Below are 13,460 nucleotides of genomic sequence, written 5' to 3'. Positions count from 1 at the left end.
AATGAGTTACAGTAATCTAGCCTTGAGGTAACAAATGCATGGACTAGTTTTTCTGCATCACTTTGAGACAGGATGTTCCTAATTTTGGAAATGTTGCGCAGGTGAAAGAATGTTTTATGATTTGTTTTATGTGTGAGTTAAAGGACATGTCCTGGTCAAAAATAACTCCAAGGTTTTTTACAGTAGTGCTAGAGGCCAGGGTTATGCCATCTAGAGTAGCTATAATTTGAGAAAAGTTATTTCTGAGATTTTTTGGCCCAAATATAATGACTTCTGTTTTCTCCGAGTTTAAAAGTAAAAAGTTACTGGTCATCCAGGCCTTTATGTCAGTTAGACAGGCTTGAAGTCTGGTTAACTGGTTTGTGTTAACAGGTTTAATAGATAGATGTAACTGAGTGTCATCTGCATAGCAGTGGTAATTAATAGAGTGCTTCCTAATGACATATCCTAAAGGAAGCATGTACAGGGTGAACAGAATTGGTCCTAGCACGGAGCCTTGTGGAACTCCATAACTAACTTTTGTTCGTGTGGAAGGTTCATTATGGACATGAACAAACTGGAATGTGTCCGATAAATAGGATTGGAACCATTTTAACACTGTTCCTCTGATACCAGTCACATGCTCCAGTCTCTGTAATAATATGTTGTGGTCAATGGTGTCGAATGCAGCACTAAGGTCTAAGGGGACAAGTGTAGAAACAAGTCCATTATCTGAGGCTAAGAGAAGATCGTTGGTAACTTTCAACAGCGCTGTTTCTGTACTATGATGTGCTCTAAATCCTGATTGAAAATCTTCAAATAGTTCATTCCTGTGTAAGTGGTCTGATAGCTGCTTAGCAACAGCTTTTTCTAGGATTTTAGAAATAAATGGCAGGTTGGATATTGGTCTAGAATTAGCCAAGACTCACTCCTGGATCAAGACTAGCTTTTTTTAGTAAAGGTTTGATTACTGCAGTCTTAAAGGCCTGTGGTACGTAGCCTGATACTAGAGATAAATTTACCAGGTCTAATAAAGATGAGTTCATTAATGGCAGGGTGTCTTTAAGCAGTCTAGTCGGGATGGGGTCTAAGAGACATGTTGATGATTTCGATGAAGAGAGAAGGATCTATGGGAGAGAAGGAGTCTAAACATAACTGAGGTCCTACAGATGATTCAAGAGCTACTGTAGTAGAAGATTCATTTATTGCAGGTATAGGAAGCATCTGCTGAATTTTATCTCTAATAGTTGTGATTTTATTTGTAAAGAAACTCATAAATTCATCACTGCTGAGAGCTAAGGGAACACTGGGCTCAACAGAGCTGTGACTTTTTGTCAGCCTGGCTACAGTGCTGAAAAGAAACCTGGGATTGTTCTTATTTTCCTCTATTAGTGGTGAATAGTATGCAGTTCTGGCTTTACGGAGAGTTTTTTTATATGTTAGTAGACTGTTTTTCCAGGCTAGTTTGCAGTCCCCTGGTGCTGCTGTTGCATCAGGAATGCAGTGGTTGAAACCCTTCCAAAAAACTCCAACATGCAGTTCTCCTTCAGCTTCCTGCTGTTATTGTACAGCATTGAAGGGATTGATCCACTTCCAGACGTAGTGTCATTGATGCACTTTGGAAAAGGAAGTTGGTTCTTTTTCATGTTAGTAAAATGATTCCATCTCCTTTGTTCAGACTGAGGAGTCTCATTGTTTGATGACTTTATTTCTCCTGTCACATGGAAATGTTTCTGTCTTATCACTTTTTCTGTTCCTCACCACATTTCTCTTCTTCTCTCTTCTTTCTTTCCCTCAATGAACATCTCACTGGATCATCTTGATGTTGAGCTGCAAACCTTTGCAAACTGACAAACTCAGTGTTGAATGTTGATCAGATTCCAAACTTCATTATCAGCCAGTTCAGCTGTGGAGGAAAACTGATTTAAAGCCAGCTGGGAGACAGCTGGGAGTTTCCAGCTTCTGTCCAGTCAAACAATAAGAAAGTTTCCTCACTCAACATGTCTCCACCTCAACTAATTCCAGTTTGCTTCATGTCCATAGGGACAGGACCAGGACTCAGGTCTCTGAGGAGCAGCAGCTGTCCAGCTGTGCTTTGTGTCAGGATGTCCTGAAGGATCCAGTCTCTACCAGCTGTGAACACTAGTTCTGCAGACAGTGCATCACCTCAAACAAGGACCAGACTGGTTCACCAGGAGACTGTCCCTGTCCCCAGTGTGGAAAAAGACCCATAACCAGTAGGACTCATTGATTGTTCTACATTTGAGTTGTTCCTTCACAGTCGAGATTCTGTCACACAAACGTCTGTTTGATTGGACCCTTTTTCTTGTCTTCCAGTGGACTCTGGTCTGCAGGAGGTTTTAGATCAACATAAGACCAGCGTGAGGACAAGATATGAACGTGTGACTGAAGGACCTGATGCAACAGGAAGTGGAACCCTCCTCAACAGGATCTACACTGAGCTCTACATCACAGAGGGACTGAGTGAAGAGGTTAATACCCAACATGAGGTCAGGCAGCTGGAGACCACTTCCAAGATGGAGACCCTCCATGACACTCCAATCAAGTGCCATGAGATCTTTAAAGCCTCCCCTGACCAGCAGAGACCCATCAGAGTGGTTCTGACCAGTGGCGTCACTGGTGTTGGAAAAACCTTCTCAGTGCAGAAGTTCAGTCTGGACTGGGCAGAGGGCTCAGAAAACCAAGACGTCAGTCTGCTGGTCCTGCTTTCATTCAGGGAGCTGAACCTGATCAGAGATGAGCAGATCAGTCTTTTCAGGCTGCTCCATGTTTTCCATCCAACATTACAGAAGGTCACAGCAGAGCAGCTGGCTGTCTGTAAAGTTCTGTTCATCTTTGACGGCCTGGATGAAAGCAGACTTTCACTGGATTTCAACAGCAGGAAAGTGGTGTCTGATGTCACACAGGAGGCCTCGGTCAACGAGCTGCTGACAAACCTCATCCAGGGAAATCTGCTTCCCTCGGCTCTGGTCTGGATAACTTCCCGACCCGCGGCGGCCAATGGGATCTCTCCTATGTGTGTGGACAGGCTGACAGAAGTCCGAGGCTTCACTGACACCCAGAAGTACGAGTACTTCAGGAGGAGGTCCAGTGATAAAGAGCTGTCCAGCAGAATCATCTCACACATCAAGGCATCCAGGGGCCTCCACATCATGTGTCAAATCCCAGTCTTCTGCTGGATCACTGCTACCGTTCTGGAGCACATGTTGACTATAGAGCAGAGAGGAGAGCTGCCCAAGACCCTGACTGACCTGTACTCACACTTCCTGTTGGTTCAGACAAACAGGAAGAAGCACAAGTACCACGAGGGACATGAGACGAGTCCACGGCAGCTGATGGAGGCTGACGGAGAAGTTCTTCTGAAGATGGGGAGGCTGGCGTTTGAACATCTGGAGAAAGGAAACATCATGTTCTACTAAGAAGACCTGGAGCAGTGTGGTCTGGATGTCCCAGAGGCTCAGGAGTCTGTACAGAGATCTTCAAAAGAGAGAGTGTGATCTTCCAGAAATCAGTCTACTGCTTTGTTCATCTGAGTTTTCAAGAGTTTCTGGCTGCAGGCTACGTGGTCCACTGTTACACCGACAGAAAGACACAGGTACTGGAGAAGTTCCTGGGGGAAAAGTACAGAAAGAAGAGGAGAGAAAATGTACATGATTACGCCTGCGACGACGAAGGTGGTGTTATGGACGGTGACTACTGCCTACCTCTGGATGACTTCGTGTTCAGAGCCATGGAAAAATCCCTGGACAGTAAAAGTGGCCACCTGGACCTGTTTGTCCGCTTCCTTCATGGACTTTGTCTGGAGTCCAACCAGAGAATCTTAGAGGGCCTGCTAGTTCAGACAGAGACCAGTCCAGAGACCATCCACAGAGCCATCAACAACCTGAAGGAGATGAACACAGATGATATCTCTCCTGACAGAAGCATCAACATCTTCCACTGTCTGATGGAGCTGAACGACCACTCAGTCCATCAGGAGATCCAAGAGTTCCTGAAGTCAGGGAACAGATCAGAGAAGAGACTCTCTGAGATCCAGTGCTCAGCTCTGGCCTACATGCTGCAGATGTCAGAGGAGGTTCTGGATGAGTTGGACCTGAAGAAGTACAACACATCAGACCAGGGACGACTTAGACTGATTCCAGCTGTGAGGAATTGCAGAAAGGTCAGATGTGCCCAAGTGAAAAAATCTATTTTTATATATTTTCTAAAAGTATTTTGAGTATACTTTTGAAATACTTTGAAATACTTGAAGTTGTGTTAAAATGAAACCAGTGAAGTTTCTGGAAGCTGCAGTATAAATCTGCTTTAGTACATGAAAAACATATTTTTCACGTATTATTGGGTACTTTTGCTCCCCAAAATACTACACTACTGTTAAAATATACATGAAACATTTGAAGTTGACTTGTTGCAAATGTAAAAAATATATAGTGACATTAAACTGACAGTGTATTACTAATAGACTTTGAGCCAAAATAAATGTACTTGAAATATACTCTGAACTCATTTGAACTATGTATGAAATACAATAGAATGAGGTTTGAAATGTGAAAAAAGTATGCAAAGTATATTTTTCAAAGTATCTGAGTATTTGTTTTGAAAATGAGCCACTGACTTTGTGTTAAATTGCAACCAAGTTGAACATATTGCATTAAAAGACACAATGATATTGGATTGATATTCCTAGTAAATATAAGTCCACTATAAGCATCATTGTGTGTTTTAATAAATACACCAACAATGCCCTCTGAATGGATTCTCCAAACACTGAGTCTGAAATGTAGATACTTTACTTAAATTCCAATCCAATGATGTTGGACTAAAAGCACTACTTCCTGTTAGCATGTTCTAAAATGCTTTTACTTTGAAAAGCCCAGTGGACTTTGAATACGTTCAAGCACAAATACACTTGGTAAAATGTGTGAACACACTTTATCTGCTAAAAGTAGAATTGAAGTCTGAAACAATAGATTGATTTTTCACTTGGGTGATCATCACCATAATGTTCCTCTTGTTTATTGTGAGAATGACAGCAGCTGGATTTTGTCCCAGATGTTCTTGAGCTGTTCCAAATGGTGTCAGTCCAAAAGCTGCAGATGTTCCTGTTGTTTTTTTCTATCTGTCCAGTGAATGAACACAGTTCTTCTTTTTCTTTCCAATGGTTTTTCCATGGGACACATTTTTCTTCTGTTTCTCTTCACACACTGATGTTTTTCTGCCACATGTGAACAAATGTCCAACATTGGAATAAACAGGGACAGGCCTGTTGTGGAAGTTCCAAAGGAACTCAGTTTTCTCTGCTTCCTATACAAGATGAAAGCAGAACAAAGATGAAGTGTGTGCAGTGTGACAGAGTGAGAAGAATTCTTATTTCATGTCCAACCCACTGAGAGAAGATCAGCTGAACCACTGGTGTGAAGACACAACAGGACATGTCCCTGTTTGACTCAATATATTGTCTCTGTCATAATAACAGCTTTTCTAATATATTTGTCCTCACAGACTGTTATGACCCTAGGGGTCATTATGTGTGTGTGGTTGTGTGTTATTGGCCCTCCCCATTACGTGTGTATGTGTGTGGGTGTGATGGAGGATGGAGTGGGCGTGGACGTAGGAAGCTTTTGAGGCCGCCAAGGCTCTCCTCTGTAGTGCTCCTGTTCTGGCTGCCCCAAACTTCACCCGTCCATTTAAACTGGAGGTGGACGCTAGTGCTCTCGGAGCAGGTGCTGTACTCCTACAGGAGGATGATGCGGGCATAGACCATCCAATCAGTTATTTCTCAAAGAAATTCAAAAAACACCAGCTACATTACAGCACCATTGAGAAGGAGGCATTAGCCTTATTGTTAGCATTACAACACTTTGAAGTGTACGTTGGTTCCAGTTCACAGCAGACCCTCGTCTTCTCTGACCACAACCCTCTGGTATTCCTGACTCGGATGCAGAACAACAACAATCGTCTTATGCGCTGGTCATTGTTGTTACAAGACTATAATGTTGAAATTCGGTATAAAAAGGGATTAGAAAATGTGATGGCTGATGCACTATCCCGATGTTAAAAATAGAAAAAAAAAAAAAAAGACAAACATTTTCTTGTGAAAATGTTTGACTTTAGGGGGGGAGGTGTTATGACCCTAGGGGTCATTATGTGTGTGTGGTTATGTGTTATTGGCCCTCCCCATTACGTGTGTATGTGTGTGGGTGTGACGGAGGATGAAGTGGGCGTGGACGTAGGAAGCCCGTGGATTGGACTTCCGGGATTGGTCCAACACTTCCCGGAAGGACTATAAGAAGCCCACGGACTGCTGTTCAGGAGAGCTATTCTCCCACCTTTGCAATTCCCAGCTATTTGATAAAAATTTCGGTTTTAGAGTTAGTTAGAAATTAGAGATTAGATTTTTGTTTCGAGTTTGTAGATTTAGTATTGATAGTATTTTTCGTTGTTTAGATTAGAAATACTTAGAGATTTAGGCCACGTTTGTGTTTTGTTTTCTCCTGTTTGTTTTAGGAGTTTCCAGGCTAGCGATCTGTGATTTTGTGTTATTTCTTTTGATTAGCTATTATAGGGCTGTTTAGCGTTTTTGTTATTTGATCTTTTGTTTGTTTGAGACCATAGGGCTATATTTAGCGTTTGTGTTTGTTTTCCATTATTCATATAGTATCGTAGGGCTCACGGAGCGTTTTTGTTTGAGTAGGGCTAAATTAGCGTTTTGTTTGTTTTGAACATTCTGTATTGTATTCTGTGTTTAAACAGAATAAATATTCTTGTTAATTGTAGTTCGTCTCGTTTGTGTTGGTTGAGAGTGGAAGAGGTTTGGAGGAAAACTCCACAATCGTGTTACGCTCCGGCAACCCCTAGGCTGGGGCGTAACATCATTTATTTCACAAATCCATTAAAACAGATAAATACAATCATGTTGTCCATCGTCCCCAGAAGCCAGATCTTGTAAATAGGGGCCCAGACAGCATGAACCTCATTCTAACCTAAAATATTGTGTAATATCCTAAAATTCCTCAAACACCCAAACATCATAAATGACAAATAACATCCAGACATATAGACACTGGTACCTGAAAAAGAAACCATGACATAATGAAAATACCATAAGAACAAAAAGTGATGCCACTTGACTTAGTTTTCAAATCAACAGGTTTAGGAATCAGTGTATGTTTGAAGCAACTTTCCCTTTAAGCTCTTTTTACAGCTGTACAGAGATGAAGATGCTTTAATGTTGTTTTCAAGCTTGTTCCAGATCTGTGGTCTCTACAGGTCACACTCAGACTTGAACATTGGACTTTGTGTTTCTTTCCCCTTAAGATGTGTTTATTTCTAGGACTTTGTCCATGTGAAGAAAAAGTGATAAGATCACACAGTCTGACATTGAGTTTATAAACTACATTGTACATCAAGCATTGTGGGAAAAGTTGGTCTCAGTAAGTTTCATTAGTTTATTAGTTTTTTCATTAGTTTCATAAAAAAGAAAGTCAGAGGGGACATTTATCTTAGTCCATGATATGACATGTAAGACTTTTTGTAATTTCTCCAGATAACTTGGATATGTGTTACACCATATAACATTACAGTAGTTTAGGTGGCGCTCAAATGGCTCGAATGACTTATACAGAGTTAAAACAGCTTCAAATGGAAGAAAGTGTCTCAGCTTGAAAATCAAGCCAACATGTTGTGATAGTTTCTTAGCTAGTTCATCGATGTGCTGCTTAAAATGTAAATGCTCATCAGTATGGACTCCTTAGTGTGTTTGACCCTCTCAATAGTCCTGACATTTATCTTAATGCAGACCTGGTCAGCATTATTTTGATTTCTATTTGTACAGAACACAATAAATGTCAGGCTCGTAGCAGTAGACACAGAAAAGAAACACCAATACGAGACAAATTGCATATATTGATACAGGTTTATTTCTCCAGTCAGTAAAGCAACGTGCGTTATGGTATGACCAGTCTGTGGGGATGAGCACCGGGGAAAATCTACTACCAGACCCTACTGCCGGTAACCTCGACGTAGTCCTGGTAGATGGTCTAAGGACCAAGTTCCCTTGGTCAGAGGGTCCAGGTGTGGAAGTCTCCTCTTGCAGAAAACAGAAACAGAAAGCACAGCTCCTTACTGGTATAAAATGAAAATGATAGTCTTTTATTCAACAACTAACAATGTTTTTTCCTCTTGAACAAAAGTCACGACTCCTGTCAAATAATGCGTTAATCCTTATCGGACCAACTGAGAGGACAAATGGTCTCCTAAACAAAAAAAATCCTCTTGGGCAAAAATGAGTGGCTGGCTCAACTTAGCAAAACTCTAAAAATCAGGAGACTCTTCTTCAGAGTAGCTTATCCAAAAAACGGTGCATTGGGACAAAAAAAAAAAAAACAAAGTACTTAGCTGGCATGGTCAAAGCGAAGATTACCCGGCAGGGTGAAGCAGTAAGCCGAAAATACAGGAGATCGTGGTTCGAGCCGGTGGTTGTGAGCAGACAACCTGGCAGTTTGACTGTCATGGCGAAGAAGAATATATCTGTAGACTAAAACACAAACACAGGTGAGATCAATCAGGTTAATTACTCCGTGTCTAGCGGAGAGAGCAGATCCTGTATGACCCTTCAGTCTAAAAGTCCTATCCCGGAAGTCAAACTGCCGGTCATGACAATAAAATTTGTTTTATTTATATTTTAAATATTCTGTTATATTTTAACGTGTTCACCTTTTACAGTTCTGTTGCAGTTTTGAAAAAAAACTGGAAAATTAGATTGTTGTGTGACAGAAATAAGGTTGTATCATCAACAAAAATTATTTTATGTAACTGTTAGGTAAATTCTTTTAACAAATAGACTCAGAGGACGAACTTCGGTAAGATTATATAGAAGTTTTACTTGCAAGGAGTTAACAGTCACACAGCACCTTGGTACAGCATTTGGATCACTGGCTCTTAGCTGGGCAGCACATCATTTTAATACTATGATACAAACAGTCGTGATAAAGGAAGAAAGAGGAGGCAGTTTCCCATGAAACTGCAAAACATCTGGGCTTCGATACTAAGTGTCTTATCAGAAAGTGAAGGTCAGAACAGACTGACCTTAGGAAGAGACAAGAGGTAACAGGCCCTACTCAAAAGTGTTTTTGACTTACATTAAAGTAAAGCAGATTAACAAACTTGAGGGTAACATTTTAATTTCTCTAACAGTAACATACTTGAGGAATTAACAAAATCATTGATATTTATGATAAAGAGCAGTGGCCCTAATATTGACCCCTGTGGGATCCCACACCTGATGATCTTCTTTTAGGCGTTTACACTATTCACATGCTCCCTCCCATAAACATAGCTTCTGAACCAGCTTAATGTGATGCCCCTGACAACATAATGACTCAGCTTCCCTAGAAGAGTCTCAAAATCAATAGTATCAAACGCTTTTGACAAGTCAAGGAAAATCCAGATCCCAAGAATTGTCAGACAGGTTGTTCATTTCTTTCTACAGCCATATTGTGATGGATCAAGGACACTAAATCTATCTAAATAATCACTGAGCCTGTGATAAACAGTTTTTTTCAAATACCTTAAAAATAGTTGGCAGAACAAATCTCCTGCTTTCAGCTGCTCTCTTCAGGTGTCGCCACAGCAAATCATCTGCCTCCATTTATCCCTATCCTCTGTATCCTCCTCATCCACACCAACTATCCTCATGTCCTCCTTCACTACATCCAAGAACCTCCTCTTTGGTCTTCCTCTAGGCCTCCTTCCTGGCAGCTCTAACCTCAGCATCCTTTTACCAATGTATTCACTGTCCCTCCTCTCAACATGTCCAAACCATCTCAATCTGGCTTCCCTGGCTTTTTATCCAAAACATCTAACATGAGCCTTCCCTCTGATGTCTTCATTCCTGATCCTATCCATCCTCGTCACTCCCAGAGAGAACCTCAACATCTTCAGCTCTGCTACCTCCAGCTCTGCCTCCTGTCTTTTTCTCAGTGCCACTGTCTCTAAACCAGACAACATTGCTGGTCTCACCACTGTCTTGTCCACCTTTTCTTTCATTCTTGCTGACACTCTTTTGTCACACATCACACCTGACACTTTCCTCCACCCGTTCCAACCTGCTTGCACACGTCTCTTCACTTCTTTTCCACACTCTCCGTTGCTCTGGACTGTTGACCCTAGGTACTTAAAATCCTCCACCTTCTTCACCTCTACTCCCTGTGTACAATTGTTGTCATTGTGTAACATGATTTGAAGACAATACCATGTTTGTGTTAGCAGGTGTCTATCTTACCAGATAAACCACATAACTTTTTGTCCTGTGAAAATGATGAGCTGAAACTTCTAACTGCACTCACGCATCATGTGCCTCGTTTGTTCCTCACTATAAAAATAAAGGACTGCTCAGTGAAAGGAGGCGAGGGCGAAGGAGAGTCAAGGTCGCATGGGGGAGAGGGGAAAGTCTCTTCTCTCCATCTGCAACTGAGGCCTTTTTTCACTTGCAGAGTATATACTCGGTACAAAGTTGTCGTGTGTTTCATTGCCTTCAGGGAAAAGAACCATGTCAGTGTAGCGTAAACCTGACATATTTATTGGTGTTTCCGCCCGGTCTCCAATACGACAGTTTGGATGAAGAGGAGGACGAGGACGCTGTGAATCTCTGCAGAGTCAGTCGTTAGACGGCTGGAGAAAATCCACCAGCGTGAATTCGTTGGGAGGTCGGCAGGTCCCCGTCTGGAAAGATCCTCTCAGCCCTACTGTCTGACGGAAACCTTGAAGGCAACCTTCGCGTCAAATCAGGTAAAAACCTGCGGGTGAAATTGTGTGAATGGACGTCAGAAAAATAATGTGTGAGTCTAAATTAAATACCTTTGCAGAGCGGGATTAGAATCAGATTGATTCGAATACACGGACGGTGAAAGTTGTTAGACAAGACCACTTGATATCTGTCAGGGACAGAGGAATAAAAGACCATGGCAAAAATTAAATTCACATGTCAGGAACATGATGAGGTATTTCCAGTGTCAGGGACACTAGGAGGGCATTAAAACAGTACTGTGGAGTGAATGTGAATGCTTATTTGTTTGGTTATTGATGAATATTTGTTTGGTTATTGATGAAAAGGGAACATTGGACAGGCAATTGTCAACTGAGTAGAACGGTGTCACTTCCCACTGAAACTGTGTGTTATTTGTTGGGCACAAGTAAAAATTGAAAAGTTGAGTGTGGTGGACGGCTGTATCCGCAGGTAATTAGTACCTGTAGAAGCCTGATACAGTGGACGATTCACACGCTGTTGTGACTGATCGTTTGCTTGTGCCAAGTTGCAACTATGGGAAAGGGAAACAGTAAACCCCAATTAACGGGGGATCCTAAATTTATGAACACTCATTCCCCAGGATCAGTAAGATATTTGAGTGAATGGAAGAAAAAGTATGAGTTTCCAGGAAAACAGGAGGAGCTCCTGCATCTATTGCCTAATCCTCAACCACTCCACACAGAGAGCCTCACTCCAGAGCAGATGCATGTCACTCTTTACTATAAGCCCACTCCGGGCCCTGACTTAGATTATGCACAGAAATTTGAAAAACTAGGGCCACAAAGAATAACTCTTAAGACTCTTTACACTGACAGAAAAGGAAAAGCAGTCTGTTCTGTAGGACTCACCCAGGAAGCTTAAACGTCTTGTAAAAGGGTGGACACCTAATCCTCATCTGTCAGTGTCTAAGACTAATGACATGTACTGGGAGGAGCTGAAACAGTTTTTAAATGAAGCAGAAAGCATTTATGATTGGCACGAGGACGAGGGGGCTGGTTCAGTAATAGTGTGGGAAACCACTTTTACAAAAACCTAAATTGGGTTGTAACTGCCACTCCCCGTGCCCACCTGGGGGAAAATGACCGAGAATGAGTGTTGCTTTTGGAGGACATAGATCCATGTTTGGCTGCAGTGCCCGACATGTTCTGGTCCCGAAGCAAAACTGATGTAGGCCTAATGACCACAGCCCAAGAAGTCATAATCAAACCTAAATCAGATTATAGACCTAGAATAAAACAGTATCCCCTAAAACCAGATGCTTTAGCAGGAATCAGGCCCGTAGTGCAAGACATACTTGATGCAGGAATCCTGGTGAGAGCCCCAGAGGCTCAGTGTAACACCCCCATATTTCCAGTCAAGAAAGCTGATGGAAAAAGTTGGAGGATGATCCAGGATTTGAGGGAAGTCAATAGGGCAGTGGAGAGTAGAGCTCCATGTGTCCCAGACCCTCACACCCTGATGAATCAGTTAAGACCTGAGATGAAATGGTTTACAGTAGTAGACCTTAGCAATGCTTTTTTTTCTATACCAGTGCATCCAGACTCACAGGGATGGTTTGGTTTCACCTTTGAGGGAAAGAAGCTCACATACACTAGGTTACCCCAAGGCTATGTGGATAGCCCCACCATATTTTCATCTGAATTAGAAAATTGCTTGTCTACATTCCACATGCCTACACACAGCCAAGTTTTGACTTATGTTGATGACATCCTAATCGCATCAGACACCCAGCAACACAACAAAGACACTGCAATAGCACTTTTGTAAATCCTGTTTGATTTGCTGTAAACACAATCCACAGGGAGATTCCCCAACCCAGACTATCCATTCCAAGTCATTCACATGGATTGACTTGTCACAATGTCAGACATACAAGTACTGCCTTGTTCTGATAGATGCATACTCTAAATGGGTTGAAATTGTGCCCAGCAAAAGTGCTGATGCACTAACAGTGGCTAAAGCGCTGTGCAAAAACATTATTCCAGATCATGGAATTCCACAGCGAGTTTACAGTGATAATGGTCCACATTTTGTGAATGAAGTAGTTACACAAATGTCAAAACACCTGGGGTTCGAGTTAAAAAACCTTTGCTCATACCAACCCCAGAGTGCAGGATTAGTTGAAAGGACTAATGGCACTATAAAAATGAGACTGAGAAAATCCATGGAGCAAACGGGGAGGACATGGGTAGAGTGCCTCCCCCTGGTAAAAATGTACATGAGGGTTACGCCAACAGACAAAGGTCTGACCCCATTTGAAATCCTTTATGGAAGACCTTTTACACTTCCCATTTGTGAGGATGTGTGTGAAAAACCTCAAGGAGAAACTACTCTTGCAGAGTGGATGAGTAAAATGCTAAAGACTAAAGAAGTTATGAGTGCAAATAATCTGCCAGATGACCTTTTGTCTCCACAGGTGCAGAGAGTTAAGCCAGGAGACCAAGTGCTGATAAAGGTCATCAAAAGGAAAACCTGGTCTACACCTTAGTGGGAAGGACCCTACACCGTGATCCTGACCACACCCACAGCTGTAAAGATCCAAGAGAGACCCACGTGGATTCATCAGAGCCACTGTAAGAAGCTGCAACACTTGGTGAGTGTCGAGTCGAGGTGGAAGTCGGCCGGTACCAAAACCCTTGGCTGCTGAAGAAAA

General features: G+C 42.1%; 1 pseudogene; it reads left to right on the top strand.

Moving 5' to 3' along the window:
* Positions 1–2,330: 2,330 nt before the first annotated feature.
* Positions 2,331–13,295, top strand: LOC113144129 (NLR family CARD domain-containing protein 3-like; annotated as a pseudogene).
* Positions 13,296–13,460: the final 165 nt, after the last annotated feature.

The sequence above is a fragment of the Mastacembelus armatus genome, chromosome 10 (assembly GCF_900324485.2).
Source record: "Mastacembelus armatus chromosome 10, fMasArm1.2, whole genome shotgun sequence".
Taxonomy (NCBI): domain Eukaryota; kingdom Metazoa; phylum Chordata; class Actinopteri; order Synbranchiformes; family Mastacembelidae; genus Mastacembelus; species Mastacembelus armatus.
Note: the sequence above shows the minus strand (reverse complement) of the source record. Positions and strands in the feature narration are given on the sequence as shown.